Genomic DNA, 27,967 nt, shown 5'->3' with positions numbered 1-27,967 from the left:
GAAAGAAAAAGAAAAGCAGGGTGTAAATTGTCGATAAAAATGATTTGTTTTCTACTCACCGATTTCGTCCAACGTGAAAAACGATGCTCGTCGTCTGTTCCTCGCTCTTGGAAAGAACCGTTCTCATCAATCCTTCCCGATCACTCACGTGAATTTACTACTCCCTTTCTCGGATCGATCGATTCTATTCATTTTCTCACAGAGCAGACGAATTCTCTCGGCCTGCGCCGAGTATCGAGAGACCATTTTCGAACAAGAAAAAAAAAAAAAAAGAAAAGAAAAGAAAAAAGGAAAAAGAAAACGAAAGAAGAGCCTCGCTTTGGAAAGATTTTCATCGAAAGATTTTAATCGTTTTTCGATATTGTCGGAGTTAAAAGGATCGAAGTTAAAATTGGATAAAGCGTCGGGGGAGAATGAATTTAGATGAATACCTGTTTTAATTGACGGAGGCAAATGTTTTTTATTATTCTTCGATTTAATCGATGGAAAATAAAGAATTAGGCTAGCGAATCGACAGGTTCGAAACGATACGAAGTAAAAAATATTTTCGTTTCATAAAACGAATTATTTCGCGTCTAAGGAACCTGAAGTTAAGAGATTAGAAATTAGCTACTGACTATTTAGAAATCGGCAAGCCACAACCGACATTAAGGAAGAAACGAGTTTTTTTAATTATCACGAACTAATTAACTACTTACTTTCTCTTGAAAGAAGTCTCTTAAAACGAGCTGTTTCGCACCAAAATATCCTGCTAAAGCTACGAAATATGTCAAGACAATAGAAACGAAGAATGTAAATATAAAACCCGAGGGACGTTCGTACAAATACTTGGAAATTTCTAAACGATGAATTACAGGCGAGATCGTTTTTGATCGATAAAAGCTCGCCAACGTGGAACAGACGCGACGATTAAGCGCGTCTCCAGGCCAGAAAATCCAAGTTAGAAATTGCTGCGAACCATCGAAAAATTATCCGTCCCCGATTAATGAGATTTTCAAAAACGGAAGGGCAAAGTTGCGACGAAATGGCTAATTGATCGATAGGCAGTTGCCGCGTCCAATTCCGTCGATTCGTTGTTAGAACTCGCGTGCAACAGTTGACGGTGAAGCTGGTCCGAGCTAATTGGGCTAATAGTTGCGGAAAAGTGGCCGACGATGTGTGTACACAGGAACGTGTTATTACGCCGAGTAAGAAATTACCTTTTGGTCGCTAGTAACGAGCCCGCGACACGGAACCGGGTATCAACCGACAACTGCAGAAGCTGCGAATCGGAATTACAATTTGTCGGCGCGCCATCCACCGAACGATGTCGCTTTTAACTCCAGCACCGCACATCGATTCATCTTTCTTTGAAACTATTCGCTTTAATCCGCGCGGTTCCTTATTCATTTATGTTCTCTTCGACGTCGATATCGGACCGATTTCCGACGATGTATTAATATCGAGAGGCGACGATTTTGAGAAACGTAAAGAGACTGGCAAAGCTGGCACAACGTCGTACTAAATGTCAGAGGCGCGAAAAAGGGGCGCGAGTTTGGCCTCGTGCCGATAATTCGCGCTTACGAGTGCGAATGGAACGGAAGAAAAGGAATCATTCTGAAACGAACCTCGCACGATACACGACACTTTGGGGGCTATGGTCGTCGCGTCAGCTCTCTCGATTTTCGAATATTTTCCAATCTGTTGGCGATTAACATTTCCGTCCGTTTCATCGGTCGAAGGATATCGTCTTCTCGACGAGGGTCGTCATTTCGGCGAGAAACGATTAGAATTCGTTAAAATACGAATGGAGAAACGAAGAATGGTTCGCAGGAAAGAGCAGGTTAGGTCTTGAAATCGCAGAGACCGATCGATCGGCTGGGAAAGGTCAAAAGTGGAACGAAGAGTGTCTTTCGATCGAGAATGTTGGAACTTGCACAGAAATCGTAGAAGATTATCGAGATCATCGGTCTCGGACTTTTAAGCATTTCGCCTGGTCATAGCAAGTAAGTATGTACTTCGTTCCGTGATATCGGCTTTAAAGGTGGCCCCCATCGGAGCACGTAGCAACAGCGTTTCGATACCTTTCGTATGGACCAATCGTCGTGGAGAACGGGAAAAATGCATTGTAAAACCAAGCTCGTAAGAAATTCTCGCCTCGAATCTTCCTGTTTGTTCCACACCGATGAATACTCGATGAAATCTTACGTCATACGTGATTTCCACGTCCAATTACCAACGTCGAAGCGTTGGAAAATATCGGTCGAACGCGTTCGACGAAAAATCACAAGAACATCGAAAGTGACGATAAATCTCGAAACAGATTCCCGAAAAATTCGTTGCCCCTCTGTTTTTGAAACGACACTGATTAACTCGGCTAATTAACTGATAAAGCGTTCTTGGCGAGCGAGGTGGTGAGCGAGAAGTACAAGCGAAAGAAACGTTTTCGATGGAATCGATAATTTCAAGTCGACGACTACCGTAGTGGCATAATGGGTTCTCTGTGCGTTCTCTTGCGAAAATTGCGAGAAAGAAACCGGCGATGAAATTGAACGAGAAGAATAGCACAGCGGTGAAGGCGGCTACGGTAAATTCCGATGCTATTTGCGTCTCGTTTGCTTTCTGTTCGTTAGAAACATGAAAAATTCGTTAGCACAATGACAAAGAAGAGCAGCGAGGATTGGCTAGGGAAATTCGGGAAATTACGTAATTCACGGATCGAAATAGCCGTGTTTTATTGATCGACGTGGCCCCGCGTAACATGCATACAGCGTTGCGAGCAAATCGAAGAATCTTTGCGGAAATAAAGAACACGATGGCTTGCGTCGAAGCAGATTCAGCGCGAGTTCTTGGAAAATATTATCGTTGTTATTATTATATTATCGTTGTAGAAATTTAAATTCGATTGGTGCGATACAGACGAAAAAGTCGCGGTTGCCCTCGCGAGAGAAAAGTCAACAAGTTATTCTCGCTGATCGGGTGGGAACGCGAAAAGCTGTCGGGATTCACGGAGGAAAAACGAGCAGGCTCTCTCTTTCTTCGACGAGCGGCGGAGTTTAAAATTTCAAGGCGCCCGGCTAACAAGTTACTACCGAGTTGGACAAAGGGAACACGAAAATGTGAAACGGCAACGTCTACTTTCCCGACCGTTTTCCGAAATCTGCCCATTCGTATTTATTTGTTCGATGCCCGAGAAGTACAACGTCTCTTTCTTTTTCACCGAAGATCGGTCGAAATCGCTTGAAAGAGAAACGAAGACCTCGATGCGCGTTTCGAGCACATCCTATAGACACGGGTCTGCGGCTCGACGTAACGGAAGCAGCTGACTCCGAGGCGCAACTTTGACAGTCCCGGCTAGTCCACTCAACTGAATCAACTTGGAGTTTCCTCGGACACGAACAAGACAAAGAAGATTATTCCAGACACCGTAGACACGATTGGATTTCCACGAGATTCTGGCCATGTAGTCGAATTGGTGAAAATCGCGACTGAACGCTATTATTCCGGAAACGTTTCGATCTCGATACTCGACGACCGATACCGCCGTCCCCCTTTCCTTTTTTCTTTCTTCTCCTTTCTCGATTCCCAAGTTTTTCATTCTTGAATCAGCAGGATGCACACGAGTCTTGATAGAGAAGGAACTCGGCGTGAAAACGCTCGGGTCCGTTCCTCGTACGAAAACCCTTTTTCTTTCTTGCAAGTTGAGAATCCAGCCGACGCACGTTTTCCCCGAAACAAAGCGGAGAGGAGGCGAGGCAAGACGAGACGAGACGAGACGAAACGAGACGAGACGAGACGAGAAGCGTACGAGAGGGTGAGCGCGACAGACAGAAGCAAGTGTCACACGCGAGAGAGTGTCCGGTTATATGGTGCAAGAGAGTGCGGGTGAACGGTGCAAGGTACGCGACACGTACTCGTCGAGTGCGGCTGGCCCAGCCAGCGCAGACTACTCCAACACTACGGAAGAGAGACCTCAGTGGGATGGCAGTTTAAATGCAACTATGCTTCCTCCGGTTTGGGTTGAGCGCGCAGGGTCCGAGTCGGCCCGGCTCGGTCGTGCTCGGCCGCTCTCGGATCTCGTCGATATGCCCATAGACACAGTGTATATGTCTATGGATATGCCGTGTCGGTCCACGCTAAGCTATGCTTCCAAGCTCTACTACTCTCTTCTCTCTTCCGTCTTCTATTCTCTAGCCTCGCGTAATTGGCCCCCTTTTCCTCCTTTCCCTCTCTTTCCTCCTGCGATATTCTTCCTCCTATCTCCGTCCCTGTTTCTCCGACCTTTCCTTTCCTTTCCTTTATCTTTATCTTTCTCCGCTCTTTCGGCTCGTCCTGCTTTTTCGCGTCGCCTATGCTCCTTTCTTTCAGCACCGACTATCCTATGCTTACGGAAAACGATGATGAGCTGACTGCAATTAGCGTTGGTCACTGGATTGGTGGAAGTGGTGGCAGTAGTAGTGGTAGTAGTACGGGCGATACGGTCGACGTTGGCGCGTAGTAGTGTTGACGACGCTGGTTCTATGTGTGGTGTGCGTGAAAGTGCGGGGGTGTAAGTGGGTGGGTGAGTGGGTGCGGGCAGGGGGCTTAGCTGGCTTGGAGGAGAGGGCAAGGAATGACGGTAGTAGGATATCGGCGGCCGGTAGTGGGGGAAGGAGAACCGGCAGAGGGGAAGAGCTTGCGACAGAGACGGTCATATGGCGCCCGAGTCGGAACAGGGATGTCTTATGTCATTTTTCTTCGCGATATTCTAACGGGTGTCCCGAGAGTCGTAACCGGTGAGCTCGCGGCCTTAACCCCGTTCGAATGTAGATTTTTCGTGAAACTTTTATTATTTTGTCGGTGGATCGTGCGCACAGCCTGGCAGGCCGGCCAGCCTGTCGGATTTCAACCGGGCGACCCCGTTTAAGGAGCAAGATTTTTGCGGAATTTTTATCGTTCTTTTTATTGTCCTCTCCTTTACTACCTCCACGTCCGAGGAAGTTACCCGGGGAATAGTAATTTTGAATTTTACTGGCGCGAAGGTAGTACGTATATCCTTCTCGCGGGGCTGATTGGCGGAATGATAATTGGATCGCGGTAAGGGTTTTTAGCGAGTGGATCTCGCTGCGTACGTTGAAACGAACACGATCCTCTGTCTTTTTATTTTCTGAGATGCCTATAGAAGTAAAGGAAAACATTTATTTCAGAGTTTAATACGTTTATTGAAATTTTCTTCGTTCCGATATCGAAACAGCGAGGTACTTTTCAACGTGTGAACTAAAACGCCAAGTTCCAGGAAGTACGTAACGATATAAAACACGTATCGATTTTTTCCAATTTCTCCTTTCGCCTTTCATTAAGATTATCATCGGCGAAGCTGCGAAGGTACGATCGCGAAATCCGTACAGCGCGCGAGTAGCGCCGATTTCGAAACGCATTTGCACGCGTTCCATTATTCATCCGCGGTAATGACATCGATCTCGAATATTACGTATCTCACGTGCTCGTTAAAACTATGCGTCGATCCTTCTTCTCTCGATGAGATTGCTTTAGCCTCTTGGACGCTGTTCTTTTTTGTCTCCTTTTGCTTTGTCGTTTTATTTCACTCGTACGTTTGTGGTTCCTGGTGGTGATGATTCCTACGAAAAGTTTGCTCGTTGAATGAGAAAAAGGTAGAGAGGGAGAGGGGGGAAAGAAAGAGAGAAGTTATCGAGCTGGACGGATTTTCAAAGTTGGTTCCCTGGAGCGCTAATCGAGCCGACCTATGTAGCTAGTTTCTGGATGAAAGAGGAAGCGGCCCCGTTCGCAGCCCGCGGCTGCTTCCAGATGCAACGTTTTGAAGATCCGCCGCCACCGACGCGGACTCGATTATCATAATAAAATTTAATTGGCACGCTACGTCGTGGCCAATCGTAGTCATGCCTTTAAACGGCCTCGATTTTCTCTCGGGCTGTTTTCCCCCCGATCGTTTCTGTTTCGTTCCGAACCGAGCTTCAATTCGTTTGGTTAAATCCGTAAAACGAGCAACTCGGAGCATACCGAACGTGAACTTTCGAACGGTAGAGAGATTTTCGATTTAATTGCATCGCGTGTAATGGCTTGAAATTTGATAACGCGTGTTGCGTGTTAGAGGAGACAGAAGGAAAAAAAGAGGTAAGAAGAAATACGAAAGCCGTAGAGGATACAGTAAAAACGAATAACGGTTGTGACATACTTCTGTGACATATAGTTGTAGTAAAAGCGGTATATTTTTTCGATGCAAAGAAGAGGAGAAATGACGTTATTTCCGAATGATATTCAACGAAAGTGCATATTTTATCGAAAACGACATTCCATTTATGTAATTCTTTTGGTTATTCGCGACTTTTGCGTTTTGCGTTTTACGTTAATTCGGGGATTTCCTGCAGTTTTGACCTTTGTGCGAGCAAAGAAACTATCAAAATGTGCTGACGAGAGGCACGACTGCCTTTGGAGGAAATTCAACAACTCCAACTCGATAACCCAGATTTCGGTGTAGCCGCATAACGTTCGGGGTAAGCAATACAAGTAAATGTATCGCACCCTCTAGTTTAGGGAGTTTGCAACTGCAAAATTAATCCTCGAGTCCTAATATCGTTCCCTCCGGATCATAAACTACCGGTCAAACTGGGAGCAGTATCGGTCGATTCGCGTATCCCTTTCCGTACTTATGTACTTATGCGAGCTGAAATAAATCTAGCTAATCGCACCTGCGACTCCGGCTCTTTAAGGATTATTATCTGTGAATAAACTCTTCGAGTGTCGCAAGATTTAGGACGAATCATCCTCGTCTCAAATTCTCCGATTCTCTATGGAAACGACCCTTCGTTTTGCACCAATCACGTAGAAACGCGTCTCTCTCGAACATTTTTTTCTCAAGTTCTCTCGAACAACTGGAACGAAACAACTTGAAAAAGAAAGATCCACGTTTACGAATACGGAACGATACTAGGGCGAAATCGAGGCAAGAATAAGAAAGAATTGCGTATTAAATGCGATGGGGATGGAATTTTGCACGTACGAGGTTTTTGAAGGGTTGAAGTGCGTGTCGACGAGGGGTAGAAGCACTCGAATAACCTAGTTTTCGCGAAGACTCATTACATAACTTTTGCGATCGATGGTTGCAACAACGGGTCTCTTGCGCGTTCTTCCGGCGGTGCATATGCACGGGAGAAGAGCGTATAGTGTACACGCATATATTTACGAGGATGTTATCTAGCGTACGTTCGACGCTGATAAAAGCGCGGGCAAAAGAAGAACGGTTTCATACGGTTCCGGACGTTGTCGGGCTTTTTCGCAAACGCTTCTTTTACAAATCAACCGTGCAAGCGTCTGCCGTCCGTGAGAAGAGACGCGGAATCCGTTTTACGAACGATCATTGAACGTACTACCTCGCCGTGCCGTTACAATTCCGTCGTGGATGCAGTTCTGTCGAAACCAACTATTTCCACGGAGCGAAAAGTGTAAAAGTGCCATCGAGAAGTTGTTCTTCGCTTCGAATTACGATGATAGTATCCGGTCTTTCTATAAATAACATCGTATTAGAAGCTCAGCTATGGTAGAAAAATAATAATAGCCTACTCGACGATGAGCTACGGGACTAACAATAAGCATACGCGTACGTCGAATCAAGGAAAACGATCGTTTCGACGAGGTGATACAGTGTTGTGTGAATATGTAATAAGCGTTCAATGACTGTCACTTGGAAACACGGCCGACGCGACAGTAGGTCGAGACACGTTCTGCACTGTTAATGCAATTTTCTGCGCGATATTGCACCTTCGCGCGTACAGATTCACAGTGCCCTTTTAGCCCAAAAAGATGACAGAACTTTTGCATTAACCTAAAATTATATGCTTTCAGCGTGTAATGTAATTCGATGCGGCGCTCGGTTAAAAAATTCCACCGCTCTTCCTGACCCACATCTTTTGCCAATAGTTTCGTGGATAGAACAATTTTGCAAGGCTACCATAAGCAACGGATGTCACAGATATCAACTTTCTTAAATCAATTTTTGCAAAAGGGAGAATAGCTGAGCGAATTCCAACTTTACGTTCTTGTAAAAATGCGTGAGAATTTGGGAAAGAAGAAACTGATTTCATCCGGAGTAAATTGGAAAAGAAAAACGGTAACTCATTCGGAGACAGTTCGTTAAAAGAAGTGGAAAATTCGATACGCGAACGAATAAAGTTCTTCGAATGTAAATTTATAGTAAAATATATAAGGTACAGTGGCAAAAGAAATTTTGTTTCAATTTTATGTTCTCGTAAGCATGAATTTATTTAAAAAGCCGGAGCAACTATTTCATATTTCATGAGCATTTTATTAGAGAAATAAATTATAAATGCAGAGTAGCAGATGTCACGTGCAACTAAAATATTTTAAAATATAAACCTCAAAATATTACTACGAGAAAAATTGGAATTCGCATTTTAATTTTAAATCCTCGCAAGCGCCCTATAACAGCAACCGTCTAAAAACGCATTCGGAGCTATTCCTAGCTTGCCAAAAAGCTCAACATCTCGCTTAAATGGGATGCACGAAGATCTTCTCGAGTGACCGCAAATCTATGCGAACGAAATAACTTATTCTCGAAACCGTTCTTACGAAGAAACCGACGCTCTTATCCTTGCCGAAGGCTCTTGCTAATCGTAATATTTCTTTTAAAAACGCAACAACTCGCGTCGAAGAATCTCCATTGCGATAATTATTCGGAGCTGCAAAATCTCGAATCTCTAGAATTTGGGAAATAAAATAAAAAAGGACGTAGCTCGTTCGTTGACAACGCGATGGATTTATGAACAATGATCTAAATCATAATCCGGTATGCCGAATGGTAACACCATTAAGACTACATTTCAGCGAGCGAGACAGCCAGCGGAACGTTGACGTACGGACACGCATACAAAGTTGCATATATGTACGTTTGAATGGAATGCATTCTGCATTATGCGTCACGTCAGAATTCCGAGCTCGAGTACGTTACGGCAAACGACCGTAACGACGAACAAGTGGCTGCCGCGTTTCATCTCCCGCGATTTTCCATGAGAAACGCGAAACGTTGTTTGGAAAAGTGGCGGTGATGGTAGTCGTATGAAGATAAATTGATCCGAACTTAGCCATAACGTCGACGTATATATCGCCTTGAATTAGAATTCCTAATGATTATTTGTCACGTGAGAGCGAAACAATGTTTCGTTTCGCTTTGCATGCGACGAGGAAAATGAGTCGCTTTGTTTCGACGGTTTTGTCTTCTGTGATATCAATGAGATCGTGGAATATTAATGTATCTGTTTCGAGACAGATCGCCGATATACTCGCGAATCATGGAAATTCTTTTTGCCAGGAAGAAGAAGAGAAAAAGTAAGAAATAAAACTTCAGAGGCTGTTTTTCGCGACTGAAGCTGGATTCTGCGAGTACCGACGACGAGCCGATCGCGAGCAATCTCTTCACGGTACAAGAGAGAATATAGAAAATTATTGCAACCAGGTAATTACGTTTCGTTAGGGTTTGATAGCTCGGCTCGAACATTTGCAAAAGCGATTCGCGACGACAGAGCGTGCTCCGAGTCATCGAGAGTCCCTAAGTACCGGATAATTAACTCGACTTTTCTCGTCGCTTGCGGTTTCTTTGTAAACCGCTTTATTTAATCGCGAATCGAGTTCTATCGATCTGTCTCGTGGAAAAGATATCGTTTGAACGTCTAAAACCAATCTTGTCTCTGAAGCATGTTAAGTGATAAAATCTTTAAAGTTTCATTTACTGGAAAAATATAATTTTAAGCGTGGAAGGCAATCAATTCGTAATTTTTCATAGCGACTTTATCGTAGATCGACAACGTCGGATATTGATGTTTGTTTCGCGTTGTATCAGTATTCTCTGAATAATTATTTTATTCCTCGGATCTCGAATCGGACATTACAAATAACGAGTTACGTTTCTCTTGGATTTTAATACTCGACGACTCGTTGAAGATCGTTTCCGGCTGGTTCGACGCGGTCGAGTCCATTTCGTTCCTTATTAGCGAACACGTGTGTGACAATAATGGCCGCACGCCACGATAAATTTCGCGTTGATTTCGAGCACCTGGTAGTACGACCTAAAACTTTTCTCGAAATTGATGCATCGGAAATATTTTATCGTAGATTCGGTAACCCTTTGAGCGATTAAACTGCACGGAACAGGGCTGAGTCATTAATGTCACGTATCGGAGGATTTATTTTGTTACGTGGAAATTAATCTTTTTCCCCCGTATAGCTGCCTCTTGTCGTATCACGTATCCAATATAGGGTTTCTTAGAAATTCAACGTGAAAAGAATAATTAACGTGTTCGAGTGACGTAGTGCTGCCTCTTACAGATTTATGCGACTCTTACAGTTACGATCGCCTAGATATATTCCCTTCGAGATTGCACAATTTACGATCGTAAAAAGATTTGCGAAATTTGGTCAACCTAATAAAGCGTAGACATTTCAATAAACTTTCCGTGTATTTCCACGTATTTCCATGTATTTATGGCTGTTAAAACTTAAACGGCCGCGTGTTTCGTCTCGAGATCGCGTTCGCTTCCTGGTAAAATATCGAAATTGAGAAAAGAAAAACGAAAACTATACCGTGTAATTGATTTCCGAGTCTATTAGGAAGTCGGGACTATGGCTTACTTGTTCCGCGTGTTTCGCGTCTACCTTCGTAACCGAGTCTAATTGAAGGTTTGCTTTCGCGCGGATATCGTGGTCATCTACAATGTAAATGACGGCTCCTTTATTCGTTGGCTGCAAGACAAACGAATCGGAGACTATCGTTTTTCATCAATCTGTCGTAACGGTATCGCCAGATTATAAATTAAAATTGCGAATTAAATTCGGAAATTAAAGAAAATTTGCTCATTTATTCCCCTTCCAAATATCTTTCGTCGAACTTCCTTTGTATAATACCTAAAAATCGGCGCTAAAGATACAAGCGACCCGATGTACTAAAATTTCAATACATATATCAACGTTATACCGAACCTCGGATTAATATTCAAGCCACGTCGAATTTATTACGATTATATGGATTAGAGTTGCGCTTAAGCGACGTTTATCGCGATTAAGTGGCCATTATCGCGAATAGATACCATCAGTTTTATCCCAGTTGCGTTATTTATCTCTATCGAACTATGCGCAAAATTACACACCGAAATACTCACGCTAAACGATGAACAATCGAGCGAAGAGTAAAATCCTGTAAATGAAAAATATCGCGAGAGTCGGCTGTCTCGAAAAGTTTCGGGGAAAATTCTTGCGAAAACTGGATACCACGTACTACGTACATTCCGTGAAAATGGCGTTTCATATGCGGTTAATCCTCCTGGCTCTCGACGTAAAGTATCCTAGAAGCGCTCTCAATCCGAAAATAAAGTTATCTCTGCGCGTAGAGAAGAAGCTGATGCTTCGAGTCGAAGGGAAGCGAAAGATCCGCGGAAAATTGTCGCGAGGATCACACCGAAATCGAAGAAAAAACGATAGCCTCGAAGCAGAAACTATTTCGTATTTGCGCGTTTCTATACGGGTTAAACGAAATTCCGAATCCCAGCTGTTCCTATGTCTCGTCGTTATCCCGTTCACCCGGCTATTGTGTCACGATGGACTATTAAATATACGTGTACGTTTGTTGGCTGGCGGAGCATGAAAGGAAAGGAGCAAATAACGGACGAGGAAACCGTCTTTGCAAAGGATGGAAATTTAGAGGGAGGCAAGAGCTTCCTCTCCGTCTCCGTGAACGATTCAAACGGAAGGAATACTCTTTTCCTTACGCGTCTCGTCTTCGTTTCTTCTCAATCTTCCAAGGAAATATACGTAGAACGAATAAAACCCACTGTCTCGGCTCCGTGGATGTTGGAAGCTCGATACGAAATTTGTCTGGAGATATCTACTTGTAAACTGTCCTCGATCCGAGGCCTTTCTTTCAGAATAACGATGAAATATTTCTACGACTAGTGCAGATGTTTCAATGGCGATTAATTGATATTTCATTCGTCTACGTGTATCTAGGTGGTACCATGGCAAACGTAGCGCTTTAGTACTAGCAGTTTCAGAACGTTTCTCTATCCGTCTTACTGTTAGACGCGGAATTTATTTTGATGACGCGGCTTAATAAGTGGCATGCATCCAAAGCTGCGCAAGGCGTTCGTTCGTACGACCTCGTTAAAAATATCGAACCCGATTCAAATCCACAGCTGGAAATCTCATAGCTATCGTAATAATCGTCATCGTTCTTTTCTTATTTGACAATTATGATCGATTACGAAGAAAATGGACAATCATGACTTTCTTTTACTTACTATACTTTCCTTTACGTATTACGCGCATTCTGTACAGTTTTTAATGTGTACGATTTTCAAACGTTAAGCATAAACGTACAAGCATCCGTAGTCCAATTACGAATCGCAGAAGGACTGCGTAAAGGCCTTTTAAAAATCTTGGCCCATCGCGATAAACGACTTATCAAATCGATCTTCGGCCAAATTTCAAATAAATAAAGAATGGAAATGGATAATAATGGGAATGGAAAGGAAATTTCAATAAATCTGTTTCGTAATTTCGCGGTATTTTTTGCGAAAGCATCGGAAAGCTTAGCTTTCATTTCGTTTAAAAGCGCAATTATTTGCGTGCAATATCGTTGCTTTAAAACGTGCTTTCGCAAGAGCATCGTTCCGTGTAATAAAATGTAAGTAATAAACGATGATCTTCGAGAACGGTAGAACCGATCGAAGCTGCTCCACGATGCCAGAAAGCTATTATTTCCTCCTTTAGACGTGTTCTTTCAGTGCTTGCGGGAGAGGAAAAAATGCGACTGGAATAATAAGAATCCGAAAAGAAGGGTGGGAGGGATATAAATAGAGGGAAGAAAGAAGGAGAAGTAAGATAAAGGATGACATAGATACAAAGAGTTATTCCTCGTGGAAGAACCGGAGAAATTCGAGAGGAGGCACGATGCATTTCCGTGTACAAGTTTTCTTTGAAATCCGTCAGATGATACTCGGAGTGGTGCGTCTCTTCAATTTCATTCAGAATGTAAATTGCGATAACCTGGCCTGATTCTGTACGTGTATGTTGGCTGGGAAAAAGGAGAGTGTAAAAGAGCGAAAAAGTAAGTATTTGCTAGAATAGAAATGGTGATGGACGCGGTGATTTAAAGCGGAGTGGTTATGGGTCATTTTTTAAAGATAATAAACGTTCGATCGAGCGATAAAATACGTTAAAGGAAAAATTGAGCTACCGGGAAGCTCGGAGAACGCTGTGACAACGATTCGTACGGATTAACTGGAAAAATTCAATCGACTCGACGGAACTACGTAAGAGAGATAAAAAATTTGCCGCTGTCATTGGGCAGATGGAAAAGCGGGCAGCGTCTTTCTTATTAAATCGGCGTAGGAACGCGGCGCGGCGGATCGTAAAAATTTCTCAGCAAATCCCCCGGTATCTTTAGCACGGCCGAAATTACAATTTAAATAGCGACTCCCTTATTCATCGACCGTCAGATGTGAGCGCTCGCGACTTAAGGGTGGCTATCTTTGCCGCCGTTCCACTCTTTCTTTTTCTTTCTCGATGTCGATGGTACCGCGAGTACGACCGAGCGAGATGGAACGAACGAGAAGTTAGGATCGTGCGAACAGGACGAACGATAGTCGACGACGACGTCTGAGAAACTATCGCGAGAAAGAAAAGTAGATGGAACGTGTAGAAGGAACGAAGAGGATGAAAGGCGAGGCGAGGGGTGAATTGGAACGAGAGATAGAAAGCAGAGGGTGGATATTCTTTGTGATGGGATTTGAGAGGCGAGCGAGGAGAGACGTTCTTGACTCGATGCTGTCCTTAAACCACGAAAAAGCTCGAGAAGTCCGAAAGCCAAGGGCTGAGTTCGCGGAAATGAAGATCCGCCGTGGTAGCCTTGTCGCACTTGTTCTTCACCTTCTTTCGGTCTCGACGAAGGAGCGCGCCAGCTTCAACGACCAGACCGCAGTTTTACCTTCGTTCGTTCGTTCGTTCGTTCGTTCGTTCGTTTTCATCGCCCTTCGTCGGCCACGGTCGACGAGCTTTGAACGAGTTTCCGAAATAATTTCCACCGCTGAATGAGCTCGATTCTTGAGCCACGGCAGACCCTGGTGAGCGGCGTTAATTGCTATCCACCGGTTCAATGGTTAGATGTGTTATCTTTATGACTTTTCTCCTTTCTTTTTAGTCTTTTCTACTTTTAAGTGTAATTAGGAATTTAAAGCGTCGAGATCTTGCTTGAAAATTATTAAGTAAATTAAGAGACGGATATATCGGGGCAAACGCTTTATTTTTAGATTATAGGAATCTGTTTCTTTAAATATAATTGCTATCTTTCGAACGATTTCTCGTCTTTTGGAGAGACGCATGTCCAACGAATTTCTAAGTACGATCTGGAAATTTCAACGATAACATTGTTCCTTCTTCCCTTGAATCAGTGAGTATCATCTATTATTACGTATTCCATATCGTTGCGGTATAATGCAACCTTGCGTCGGTTGTCCAAATTACAACGTTCTACGCCATTTACATCCCCTGGCTCGCGTAAAATAAATAAAGAGCGTAAATCCAAATATGTAGTATTTTTCTGCTAGGCAAGTACATTCGGACCAGCAAACATAAATCGTATATCGTTCGTTGAACGAAAACGTTGCCGAACGTTGTTCATTTCGCGTGAAATTATAGTAAATTTGAAGGAACAGTGGCAAAGGAAAAACGATAAATTGTAAATGAAATTACAGTCACCAATTAAAACAAGTCATAAAACGATACAAACTCCAGCGCGAGATCAAAGCAAAAGCCCAAGGAACACAGTGCATATTCATCAGTTTCCATCGACCTAGCCCGCCGCCTGTCGGCCGAAACAAAAATCGATATTCCAATTTGTCGAGACATCTAACGACACGATCGACACAGTCGCTCCTTTAAATCGTGTTTTGCCTTTCTCGTTGATCGTTAAGCTTCCCTGTTTTTTTATACCTATAGCTCGATGGTGCGAATTTCAATTTGTAGCCACGCGAACGTCTCGAAATTTCTTGGGACGATTAACCTCTCGTTCCCTGGGCGGAAGGAAACTCGCGACGCATCTCGCGAGGGAAACGCTGCTGGCTGCACGCGAGCGTCGACCTCGAAAATTGGATTTACCCGAGGATCGATAAGCCGTCTCATAAATCTGTCCATTATCGTCCCGTAAAGTTCTCCGTACGAGTCGCGAGATCGACGCAGTTCCGCGTCTATAGATTCCTCGCGATCGACAAGATCCAGGGATTGCACGGAAGAAACGATCGAGCAAGGTCTCTGCTAGATTCATCGGTGAATCGAGATTCTCACCAGACGTAAGAAACCCGAATATACAGTATGTGCTGTTTAACTGGAAACGCTCAAACGTAACGATGTAACGTGGTGCGTAAATAAGTTCTTTCCGACGAATTTATTTTTATTCTTCTTAAGTCTGCTCTCTCGTTGTCAGTCTGGAGAATTTCTCTGCTACGCTTTGAAATTTCAGTGCCTCGGTCGAACGTCAAAAAGTCTAAACGAAACACGGTATTCGAGAGATCTACAGGTCCGTGGAGGCGCGATCGGAATATTGGTTGATCCGCAGTGGAAGAGCGGCTGTGAATTCGGCATTCCGAATCGGTCGTCGAGTCTGGAACGGGGGTGTTGAAAAACTAGTCTTCTCTCTCTCTCTATCTCTCTGCTTCTTCACCACCCGTTTCCCTTCGAGCTTCTTCGTCCGTTTCTCCACCACCCTCGATTCTCCTCTGTTACTTTCGTCTGCCCGTTTCCCAGCTGCAGCCCCGGCCTGGACCGAGGAGTGCATTAAAATAAATTAATTTTCATGAGATTTTCCCGTAGCGAATGGCCGTTACGGGACTTAAAATAATAATTCAACGAGCCGCATGGGCGAAATTTGCATTTCCACGTCACGGCACGCTTCTGCCAGCCAGCCAGCGACGATCTTCAACGGCGTAACGGAAGTCGGAATAGAATTCAGAAGGCAGCAACGCCAGCTGAATGGAAGATGGGAACAAGGTAGAAGAGCGAACACGAGGGCCACCAAATGGGACTGAAGAAGCGAGAAGCCGCTTGTTTATCGTAGAGACAGATATTCGCCGACTCAAGATAGAGAGAAAGAATCGCCGACTCGTTTAAGCGGCAGAAATATTGCCAATTGATAAGCGTCGCTCGTGTGAAATTTCACTCGTACAGCTCAGGGTAAAAGGTATCTGAGCGCTGTCATGGGAATATACTAAGCGAGCCTGTTCGCATATCACGGTTTCCTGAAATTTAAAAGAGTGATTTAACTTTTTAAGTCGCCGGTACAGTAGTGGATTCGCTAATTTCGCCAGAGAAATTACGATGGATAAAAGCTACTTATCTTTATGTTGTTGTCCTTTCACGGATTTTAACGAAAGGAATTCTTTTTGTCAAAGAACACAGACAATACGGACGGGTATAAAATAGTTGATATTCTTGATATACCGCTGCTTCGCTAAAAAAAAAAAAAACGTTTTATTGTACTTTAAGATCCACTTGAAATAATTGAGCGTACAGTGACTTCGCTGAGGTTGCCTTTTATTCCCGCTAAAATTGTTCCATGTTCACGATACATAAATTACTTTCGCAAAGTACGCTTCGTGGGATATGGAATAATATCTGTTTTCCTTATTACTATCAGTATTCTGATTTCGTTTCGAATCATTATACGCAATTGCGAACATTTTCTTGGAAAATCAAGGCATTTGAGATTGAACTCTGGCTTCCAACAACGTAAACAATCTCTGGAAACGTTGACTACGCGTGGACTTGAATTATCACGTATTTCATGGAATTATCACGTTGTTTTACAGAACTGTCATCAATGTCCTTGCTCGAATGTCGAGTGCTTCGAAGGCGACGAGTCTCAAAGCTTCGGCATTAATGCTGAGTTCCGTTTTGTGTAAAGCGGTTCTGTGAGCGGAAATCATCGCAAAGCCGGAAGACGAGCGAAACAAAAATATATAAGCAATTATAATTTGTACTATTTTAAAAACCAGCTCGCAACCTGCATAAGTTTCTCGTAATAATCGTAGAAGCCGTTTCGACGTGTCTTCGAGAAGGTAGCGATTCGAGAGTTACGATCTCATTTGAGAATGTCCCCAATACCAGATCGAGCGTTGACTCTTTTTATTGGACAGCAGTAAACGTGCCGAGTGGAAGTGCCTCGCAGCGTCGCGTTTATACGCGATAAACCCTTCCGAGTTCGAAAGTGCCCTTCGCCACTCCTTGACCAACCTTGTCGTCTCCTCTATGCCTGAACCGAGGCAACGATGGAACGTGTTATTTTCCCTCTTAGGTTTTTCTCGGTTGTCGTAACGGAACAACGTCGGCACGAGAGTGTCTGGTGTCGATTAAACCCGAAGAATTTCCCCGCTTTTATTCGAAATAATAGAACGTTCCGATAAGAGGTATTTCGTATAATGGATTCGTTCTACTGTGTTTCCAATGGGTCCTGCACCAACTAACGGACGAGAATTTAGCGGATCGATTGACCATTTGTCCTTCGCTTCGTCTGTTCGTTGCCAATACGAAGCATTCTGGGAGCGAACGGTAACAGACGATGAAACATGGATACTTTACAAGAACGAGTCCATTGAAAATGCTGAATTTTTAGCAGCTAAATGATCGTTGTACACAAGCAAATGTACTTCTGTATATAGGTACTGTACTTTATAGTCGTATTATCGATCTAATATCTTCTGATTACGAAACAGGTTTCCAACTACGGAGCTCTAACTCACCGAACGTAGAACGTAGAACGTAGAAACAACGATCGTCGACGTCCACGATGAACTCTCGCCGAAAGCTCTGCAACGAAAGAATGAAATTCTTATTAAACAAGTTGTTACAGATTAAAGCTTTTCACGCTTTCACGTACGTGATAATATTTCACATTTATCAAAGATATTATTTATCGAAGACGTCTATTTATATAAAGATTTATCAAGGATTTATTAAAGGTTCATTACAGGTTATTTATTATCTATTAAAGATAAAGATTGTAAATACGATATCTTGCAGTTCTATCGCGGTTCTACAGTTCTTGTTAATTAAAAACTTCTTATGAAAACGAAAAGCAGGTGACACACATTCGACACTCCTCCTTGGAGTATCGCGAGAAACGTTACACCCTGTCCCTAGTCGTATCGATGTTAATTAAATTAATTGCAAGAAACGTTGCCTCGTTCATCGAATCCAAATCCAGAAAAGCTGTATTCCACTAACGAGTTACAAACGCATTGAACAAATTTTTGTATCAATCCGCTTGTTCAAAAATTTCGCTAGAGATGCATTTCCGTGTTGATAATAGAATACGTCCTTTTAAGCTTCGGTGCTAACGATCGATCGGTCCGTTCGTCCTAAACGCACCAAATATTTTACGTCAGAAGGTTGACCGACACACGTGTCTCGACCGATCGCCACGATGCTTAACCACGCATCGGTCGATGCATCGTATTCTTTCAATTAACTCCTCGAAAACTTATCGTTACAGCGATAACTTATTCGTCGACGCGGTATTCCCCGGACGTTATTCTCGACGTTCGAATAAAACAAACCGAAGCTTGCTCGTGGAGATACGTAGACAGGAAGTAGCCGGAAGCAGTCCCCGGTGACTCTTTTCGAGATGGGGGTCGGGTCCAGCGAGGGAAACGAGCGTGTCGTACCCGTGAGCTTTTCTTCTCCCATGACGATCCTAAAAACCGATGCACCATTCCAGCCTGCTGCAACCCTTCCCCATCCACCCCGTTCATCCTTGGACCGTCCCTCTAGACCGGTCTTTACAAGCTTCTTCTCTCTCGAGTGTTTATGGATCGGAGACGACACTTGGACTCGCTCGGGTTCCTTCGTCGTCGTGACTTCCACCGACCTTCCAGGAATCGTAACGAGGCTGGCCGGGCCGCGTGTTGCGCCACCATTACTTAAAACTAAAATTAGTTCTTCGAGTGCACCCTTGTGGCCTAGCTGCGCCGAGCAGGAACCGTTGCAAATTGTTAGACCGTATTGGCAGAGTCCCGGCGCACGCGCTGTCGTACAAACGAAATCGTTGGATCGCGATTACGTTGGAATGCACGTAGAATTTCAGCATGATGGTGGGACTATACAGCGATACCTTTACAAACAGTGGCAGATACGCTTGAAAGAAGGTATAGGTCAGATTTGGCCGAAAAATCGACTCTTGCCATCTGTTTTTCATCTTTTACAAATTCCAACGATTTTTCACGATTTCTCGTACCTACGTATTTCGTCGGCCATCTATAAATCCATGTCTTTTTTCCACTACTTTTATTCCTTTTTCGAAAAGAAAAGGATAGAACTGCTTCTTCCTACTTCTCGTTTTCTTTAAACGCGAAGACCCAGAGAAGCAGAAAATTCGTACGCGTTTTGCCGGACGATCGTGCAGAAATTCCGATGGCCGTATGATTACCAGACAGATGCTCGGCGCGGCACTTTCGTTTCCTCGTTCCTCGTTTGTCCGCATATCTTTGATCTTCTAAAGCGTCACATCGAGCGACGCATCTCAAATGGAAGGGAACAATGCATTTAAATGGGGACGATTCAAGGCGGAAGTCGTAGCTGGGTCGCGTGCACTCTCGTCCGAGCATTCGGCTACGAAACAATTCGACATAGTTTTCTCCCTGCCACCGTCCAACTGCAGAGCTTTTTCGACGGAAGCCACTTAGAAATATTAAAATTTGCCACTCGTGACAAGTCACGCTATCAAAAGTTACGTATCAAAGTGGAAAATGATTAGGAACGAAAATCGCGTAAGGGGAATATGCTAGAAATTGTTATCTTTTGCGATGCTGTGCGTTGGATGATGCAAGAGACTGGAGCAGTTCTATAGATGACTCGGTCGAGAAAATTAAAGAAGAAAATTTCTCCGGAAACTTGCTTGTACATTAATTACTTTTCCCTCGTCATCTTTCATTTTTTTCCTTTTTTTTTTTTACATAATTAGAGACTCTTTTAATTCAGTTCGGAAGGATTTATTCATTTACTTTTTTTACTCTTGAGATGGGTCAACATAGAGCGTAGTAACTCCGATGCGAAGTGAAAGAATTTGAATGTGCGTGAAATTGAGATTTGCAAAAATAGTAAAAGAAAAAAAATTCGCTGCTCTATCCATAAAAGATAAACACTTTTATCGAGAACCACGAGTAATAAAATTAATCGTCTAAATTTTCCAATAATTCCCTTTTCGAAAATAATTATATCGCGATATAAATTCATAGCTATATTACGAGAGTTAATATACTAATTAATATGGTAATTAACGCAGGTTATTAATCCGACGTTTTGTCGCTAAAGCTCATTAATATTTATTTTCTTTATGATATTTCGCACAGTATTGTTTGAACTTGCCAAGAAATGGTATTTAAAAATGACAGTGCCAGTGGAGTATGAAAGTTTAATAATACCTATCTTTAATCTAGCTTCGTTGAATTAATGCTGAAATAAAATTTTTTCAAGTTGCCTCGTATCGAATCTCTGTGACCGGATTTAAAATGGCGAAAAACGTGATTCGAGTATCTTCGATTCTGCTATTTCGCAAAACGTTGGGCTCGCACGTCGTTGATCTGTGGCGTTCCAAGTTGATTTATCAGGGCGCCCGGATGATATACTCCGATATTCGGATTTGAAATGATAATGCTACTAGCGTGGTATTCGGCTGGCTGATTGACTATCGGTTTATTAAGTTGAAAACGGCAATACCAGGGATTCGAGTTGACTACCTTTCTGTCAAACGTTGTCAATTGATATGAGACAGTAGGTTCGAGATATTCCTGAGTCGAATCGAACGCATCTTCGAATCGACAGAAATGATTTTTAAACGTATCTCGTCAATTGGTCGGATATCATATATGCATTCGTTATCGACAATCACGAGAAACTTCGTAAAAAGATATATACGCGACACATTCGAAAGATATAAATCTGAATTCGCGATCAAGCGATCGACGAAGCGTCGAACCGCAAACATCGCCCTTCATCGAAACGTCGTCGCTAATTACGTAAAAAAAGAGAGAGAAGAAAGAAAACGAAAGGGTATTATATACATATACGTATGCGAAACTGTGAGACACGTGCTGTGACGAATGACGAACGCAACGGCGATAAATCAACACTTCCGAAGTATCGTCCGAAAAAAGCGCGCGAGCCCGCAGATGTTACTTCCGTTCGTCCTCCGTTGTTTAAACACCGTCCACGGGATTTCCTCTCTCTCTTTCTCTCTTCAACGAAGTCGCGCCCGGCCAACAACCCAATTTTTCGACTCGAAAAACGCGGTCACACGGCGCGCCGCAGTCTAACCGGGTAGAGACGCGAGACCAAACTTTCGTAATTCGCACAGACGCTGCGGAAATGTCAACTGGAACAATCAACGCCGCGCCACGTTGCAACGCGTGTCCCACGGGCACGATGGGCATTCCTTCCGACTAGCGACTGTCAGAGTGGCCCTCGATTTATTATGCATTCCGTGAACAACGGTGATTACGAAATTGCACGATGGAAATGGAGGCTCCGGACGAATCGTGTTCGAGCTTGAACGCTCGAAACTTCAGTTCGAACGGTTTATAACGTCGGCGGATCTTTTGGTTAGGTTTCAGCCGATCAAAGGATTCTAGGATTTTTCCGATCTTTTTACGAATCGTACGAAAGTTGTACAAGATACTCGACGGAATTGTATGTTAATTGCGAGACAGCTTTCGCAACGACGACAATTCTGGACAAAAAGAGAGCGACGCTTTAACTCGCATGTAAACTTCGAAATTGTGTGGTACAAACTCTATAGCAGACCATTAGTATCCTTTATCAGACTCATTTTATCCTATCGTAAAACTCTCCCCTTTCTTCTTTTTATATTTTCAATTATTCTGCCTTCGGTTTCCTTTAAATAATAATAGAACGAATATGTTTGACAAATATCGACAAACGCTACATATTACGCATATCGATCCGCAAGAAATTATTTAGAGTAGATTAGACGCTATTCTCCGTCATCTACCGTCGTTATCCGCGATTTTCTATCCGATTTATATTTTTGAAACACGCGTACGCATGCACACGTACGCGAGTAGGACGTCAGGTACATGGGAAACTTTGTTCTATCCAGCGAGTCACCTAACGACACGGTGGATCTCGGAATGTTCGACGAGTTTGAGCGGCGAATTACTCGAGGTTTTACGAGCAACTCGAAAATTTGCGATTCCAGCGATAGCTTTCGGTAGTTTCCGTTAAAACCGTTCTAAATTAATTTCGCTTTAGTCAGCGTTCAAAATGTGCAGATTTGGAACTTGGAAGGCAACTTTGAATTTAGCTATTACAATTTAGCTCTGAATCATTCTTAATCCAGAACGCGTTATGTACATAGAGATCTCGAGAAATTGCTTGTGTAACATGGTTGCGATGGAGATACTAATTTGCAGTAATTGACTTTGAGATTAGATCGAATGTGTAATACGCCTGGAATAAGAAGAAGACAGCTTGAACGCGTAATACATTTGATACACGTTATATCGTTCTTTGGTCACTTTTATTCGTTTTTAGAAGCAATACCATACTCTCGCGCCTTTTTTCTTTCTCTCGTTTTTCCTCTTGCCTTGCTGGCAACGTGTAAACGGTTACTTAGTAGGCAAATAGGTCGGCCAATAGGAACTTATTTCTGCGTCACGAGAAACAAGGGAATTCCCTGTGTGGCTGTGTATCGTGCCGATGATATCATCGCTCGTTCAATCATGGCTCGAGATACACGTGCGTTCAGGACCGTGACTAAATATACGAGAACCCAATCCGTTTTGTTCCTCCTCTATCTCTGTTCTTTAAGTCTGACTCGTTGCCCCTGGCCCCGTTGCTCGACCAGTCGATTCACCGACAATGAGATCACAAGTACAGCGCAAAAAAACACTTTCTTCCTTTGCTGGGCGACTTGGACAAGGTGCTCGCCAACCATGGAATCGCTGGCGCGTGGCTGCCTTTCTTCGGTCTTGAAGTCTCGAGCAACGCGGTTGTTGACACTTTTCGAACGTCATTAAGAACAACTGTATATATATATATACAGTGTGTGTGTGTATGTATATATATATATATATAAAATATATATATATATATATATATACATATATAGGTTGTTCACACTGTCTTTGCTGTTTCGAGTATGGACGTTATATCAACGTACATAAAGTTGACTTTTAGATTTATTCAAGAAAAATACTTTCGCGTTTGTAATTATCCATTTTTAATGGGTTTAAGAACGTTAATCATTTCTGTTTGGAGAGTTGCTTTCGAAAACTGTTTTAGTCGCGTTTCTAGCCAGAGGATACCGTGATGTGGAAAGTAGCAGAAGGCAACCGCCACGAGAACTGCTCCCATTAAAATGGTTTTTTAACCTACAATACATTCGCGAGTTTAAAGTAGCTCTCTTCGTAGTTGCTTTTGTGTAACTTAATTGGCCCGCGGCAATGCTCCAGAGTAACGTATTTCACTCGCAAAAAGATTAAATATAATTAAAGCGTATGAAAATGACGTGTATCAGAGCACGGTGCAAAGTCTTAGAGCTCGTACCACAAAAACAGAAATCTTTCGTATTTAGAGGGACGCTTGGTAGTATTCGATTCTATGGTTATTCTTTCAGGAGTATTTAACTCGAGAATTATTAACGTCGTAGCTTTTGTCGTTATCGATTTCCAATTTAGAACAATTTGCAGTTCATTGATTTTAGGAAAATGTATAAAATTATACCAAAGGAAATATCTAATTGAAATATCATGAAAAAATGTCGGGTTTCATTAATACCGATACAAATAAACGTTACGATATCGAGTTTATAGAAATTTCATTTATATATAAAATTTTCATTGAATCGAACGAGAATTAATTTTAGAAGCTGAATCGTAGAGTAGAAAAAGACGGAATATGCTATTTTATTCAGATTGTACAATGAAACGTTGACAACACCGAGTATTCGTGATTGAATAAACAAAACGAAAATGTTCAAAACTGTGACAAATCTTTTTATTTATTTCGTTATTTCGTTTCGTTACGTTCTATCGTTATGTTTTTCCAGGCTTTTTAAAATACGCGCTGCGGCAGTATTTCTATGAAAATTTTTCATCAATTTTATTTGTTATATATGCGGCGGAAGTTTGGAACAAAGTGATGAAAAAACTCAATGAATAATAATTAAATATGTAATTGCTTATTTTGGCGTAACGTTTTCATATTTTATAACAAACACGGATCGTTGGCTTTTTTAATGAAAATAATTTTCAAAATATTTTTTCTTTCATTTCGATCCGGCTAATTCTAACGAATCCTTGAAAGAGTGTACAGGGACGTTCGCCAGTCCTTCGACATCGTTGGTCAAAGGAGCGGCGAAATACAAGCGCGACATCGCCGGAACAACGATGGCTTTGTATAGATCTCGTTCCAAACGAAATTAATATCGCGTTTCAGGAACGCGTTATATTTACTTTAAATCGAGAAACGCGTATCGATCAGCGCAGTTTCACACCGTAGGTGTGCTTGCGCGTACATTTCGCAACGTCGATAACTGTTCTCGTACACCCGGAGAGCTGTTACAAATATTTGAGAGGTGACCGTATGGTTCGAGCAAATGAATCAAGTACAGTGGAAGTGACTTTAACACTGAACGTACCGGCGCCCCACATATGCCTATTTTTAACTGGTCAATTTCGATTTGCTCATATTCAGACACAGAATTTCGTCCATCTGAATACTCCTCGTTTATATTTTCTACGTTTTTCAATAACTTTCTCATTGAACGCGGGGATATATTCAGGGATAAGACAGAATACAAAACCAATGTACCGAATTTTATGAGATTTGCTCGCCCCTTGGCGTATTTGATTTCTCCTAGGCTTCGATCTGTGTTTTGTGACTCTGAAAATGATACTGCCTTTAGATTTCTTCTAGCTACGGAGAACTCATTACGGAGGGAGTATATTTGTGAGAAGTATTTCTCGAGAGTCTCCGACAAGACTTCGTTGTGTTTATGCATTACCTGACACAGGGTCTGTCAGATTATTCAAGCGCTTACGACGAAGCCATACACGTGCCGCATTTAGATGTCTACAACTATAGCTGGCTGGCTAGATCCTACTTGAGTTCAGAGCCGAGGACCCAGACGAAGAACTTTAGAAAAAGCCGTAAATTTGTCGGCAGCAAACGAGCCAGGTGACGAATTTTCCTCGCTAAAAAGACGAAGCAGACAAAAGATTGAGAACTCGATTAACCGGATAATAGAAGAATGTACATAAAGTTAGACGAACAGAAGAAATAACGACGAACGTAGAATCTTAAATTAAATTTTGAAACCTGTCGTTTGAGCGGTCCCGATAAGGTTAGCGTTAACGAAACGAAGTTCTGAGATTCGGTCGATCGATGAGAACTTGACCAATTATCGTTACGATATGATGGCAAAGTACATTTGCAGATTATCGTTAGAAGTCGACGTGAAAAAGTGAAAATATCCTTCCTCGATGTTACAAGAACATGTATAAGATCTTTATCGTCGTTCGGCCAGTTTTCCGAAACGATTCATCATCGGCTCTTCACAGCGTTCGCCGACAACAGCTCGACGATATTTAAACAATTATCGTGCTCGGCTAACGCAAACGCACAAACAGCTGTGATATCGACTGATAAAAGGCCGACGAAAGAGTTGCCGAAGGCAAGAACTCCGAATGGTATGTGGTCTGGATGTATTACAAGCGAAGCCGGAGCTTCGAGTCGTGTTCACGGTTAAATGGCCTGTAAAAGACGAACAATGCGATTGTTTGAAATATCGCGTGTCTCGGGTCGGGGTCGTTTAAACATCGTTAACGGGTGGTTTTCTGCGAAACGGAGCGGCTGTTGGGCGAACGCGATTTGAAATTCGCGCAGATGAAATTCAATGACAGCGGTTTCGTAGGACGACTGTTCGAGTCCGAATTAATGCGCGGATACCAGAAGTTTCCAAAGTTCGGACCCAGACGTGCTTCTACCGTTGCATTTCCGCTGCTTGAAAACTTCGAAAGTTGATATCGCCGCATTAATTTGACGGAATGCTTCGCAAAAGCGAGACGTCCGCGCTGGCTTCCCGCAATTCCGGCAAACAACCGGCGAAAAGACAACGCTCGTCGTTCTGGATCGATCTGTATCGATCCGTATCGATCGGTCGGCCGTATAATGCTTTGAAACGCGTTTTTCGACGACGTTTCTAGCCTCTGACATATGACTGTTCGTTTCGAATGTGGAAAACAGTGGAGACGACTCTCGCGAAGTTTGTTCTTATTTGAAAGTAACTATCTTAGTAGCCGAATTTCCATGATCTGTTGATCGTCGAAGCCGCAAGCACCGTCCTTGTCTTTGAACTTGTTACGATATTTTCTAAACGTTCGTTCGAATAATTTTCTTCGCGAAATAAGTGTACGTTTGGATGAAATATGCGTGGCAGAATTGGCTGACGATAGCGCCAGAAATACTCGAAACTTGGATCCTTCCACGTAAGAACTGTCCCTTCTCTTTCGCTATAAAATTCCGGCTTTGGAAACAGTCGGTACAACTGCAACGGCTGGCTGTGTAGTCCACGTGCACAGCTTATGGCGTCCAGCTCTAAAGGGAGGAACCAACGGAACGAGGGTGGAGGGAAAGGAGGAAGTCGAAATGTTTATCGAAGTTATTCCGGGGACCGAACGAACGGTCTAACATAAGCAAACTTTGCCGTGAAAGGGCAGCAAAAGCTGATTATGCCTGCTCGCTTTACATCCTGGCGAATTAAGACGACCGCACCAGTCGTCTGGGCGTGTCTGCTAATTATATTTTTTCATTAGCGAAGCCGTACGCGGCGGAAAAAAATGAAATATCCTGGGGAGGCTGCTGGTCGAGACAGTACTCCGAGGAAACAATAAATTCTGCAACATAACCGAGAGTGTAATTATTCGGTATTCGAGCATACGACTCGAGTCGCTTCTACGTCACAGTATCTCGGAATGTATTTTCGTGACTTTGGTCGTTTCTCTTTTCAGTTATTTTTACGCTTCTTGCTAAATGACAGGATATTTTTATTAGATAAAGTCTGATTCACTGGCAAGTAGTCGATTCTTCGGATTGATCCGCGTACCTCAAGTTGCACGACTTTTTAGGTACGAACGTGCATCGTTGTTAAGCGGATTTTAGCTTTTGCTAGCACAATACGTCGTTTTTTATCGGATGATAAAGCGGGACTTATTTCAAAAAATGTCAGCCGTATGTATTTCCACTGCTTGCTTTGTTTCAATAAACTACGGCTTCGAAATGTCCTATATTTTCTAGGATTCTCTGATAGTTATTTATCGCGTAGTTACACTCTGGTTATCGACGCGAGAGGAATAAAAAATAAAACGCAAAACGAAATTCGTTTAACTCCAACAGCGTTATTCTCCGATAAAATTTCGCGAATAAACCGCTATTACAATATGGACGAGCAAATTTGTCTTTGCAAAAGTTAGATAAATAAAAGATAAATAGCTTCGAACGAGCAGCTAAATATTTTGGCGAACGAATCGCGAAAAACATGCGGTTTTTGATTACAGATGGAGTAATAAAAAAGAAGAAAAAGAAAAAAAGGAGGGAAAAAATAGGAGAATAGCAGGGAAAAAGAAACGATGCGAAATGTTACTCACGCGTGCTTAGTGGGAAACTCAATTTCGAGGATTAACGATTCGTAGTCTTTCAAGGGTGCAATCGCTTTAACGCGATACTGTTCTTTCGCTGGCTATCTCCCTTAGCCGGAAGCGAAATGAAGAGATATTAAAGATGAAAGAAACACGAGGATAGATAATTCTCCGGTGGTAAGAAGCGCGATGAAAAGACCGAGGTGGGAAAGGAGAATAAATGGTACACGATGTTGCAGCTGTTGCAATAATCCCACCGCTCT

General features: G+C 42.8%; 1 protein-coding gene across 3 annotated transcripts in view; it reads left to right on the top strand.

Moving 5' to 3' along the window:
• LOC138185648 (uncharacterized) overlaps nucleotides 1-27,967 on the top strand; it is a 130,218-nt gene that overhangs the window by 56,772 nt on the left and 45,479 nt on the right. Inside the window, exon 1 of one of the 3 annotated variants that reach the window (XM_069124767.1) lies at nucleotides 3,365-3,454. The exons of the other annotated variants lie outside the window; for them this stretch is intronic. The gene's annotated coding sequence lies outside the window, so the exon portion shown is untranslated. Of the gene's footprint in view, nucleotides 1-3,364; nucleotides 3,455-27,967 lie in introns of those variants that run through there. 3 annotated transcript variants of the gene reach the window in all.

The sequence above is a fragment of the Bombus flavifrons genome, chromosome 12 (assembly GCF_040668555.2).
Source record: "Bombus flavifrons isolate JBK064 chromosome 12, iyBomFlav1_principal, whole genome shotgun sequence".
Lineage (NCBI taxonomy): Eukaryota > Metazoa > Arthropoda > Insecta > Hymenoptera > Apidae > Bombus > Bombus flavifrons.
This window is presented reverse-complemented; position numbering and strand designations above follow the sequence as displayed.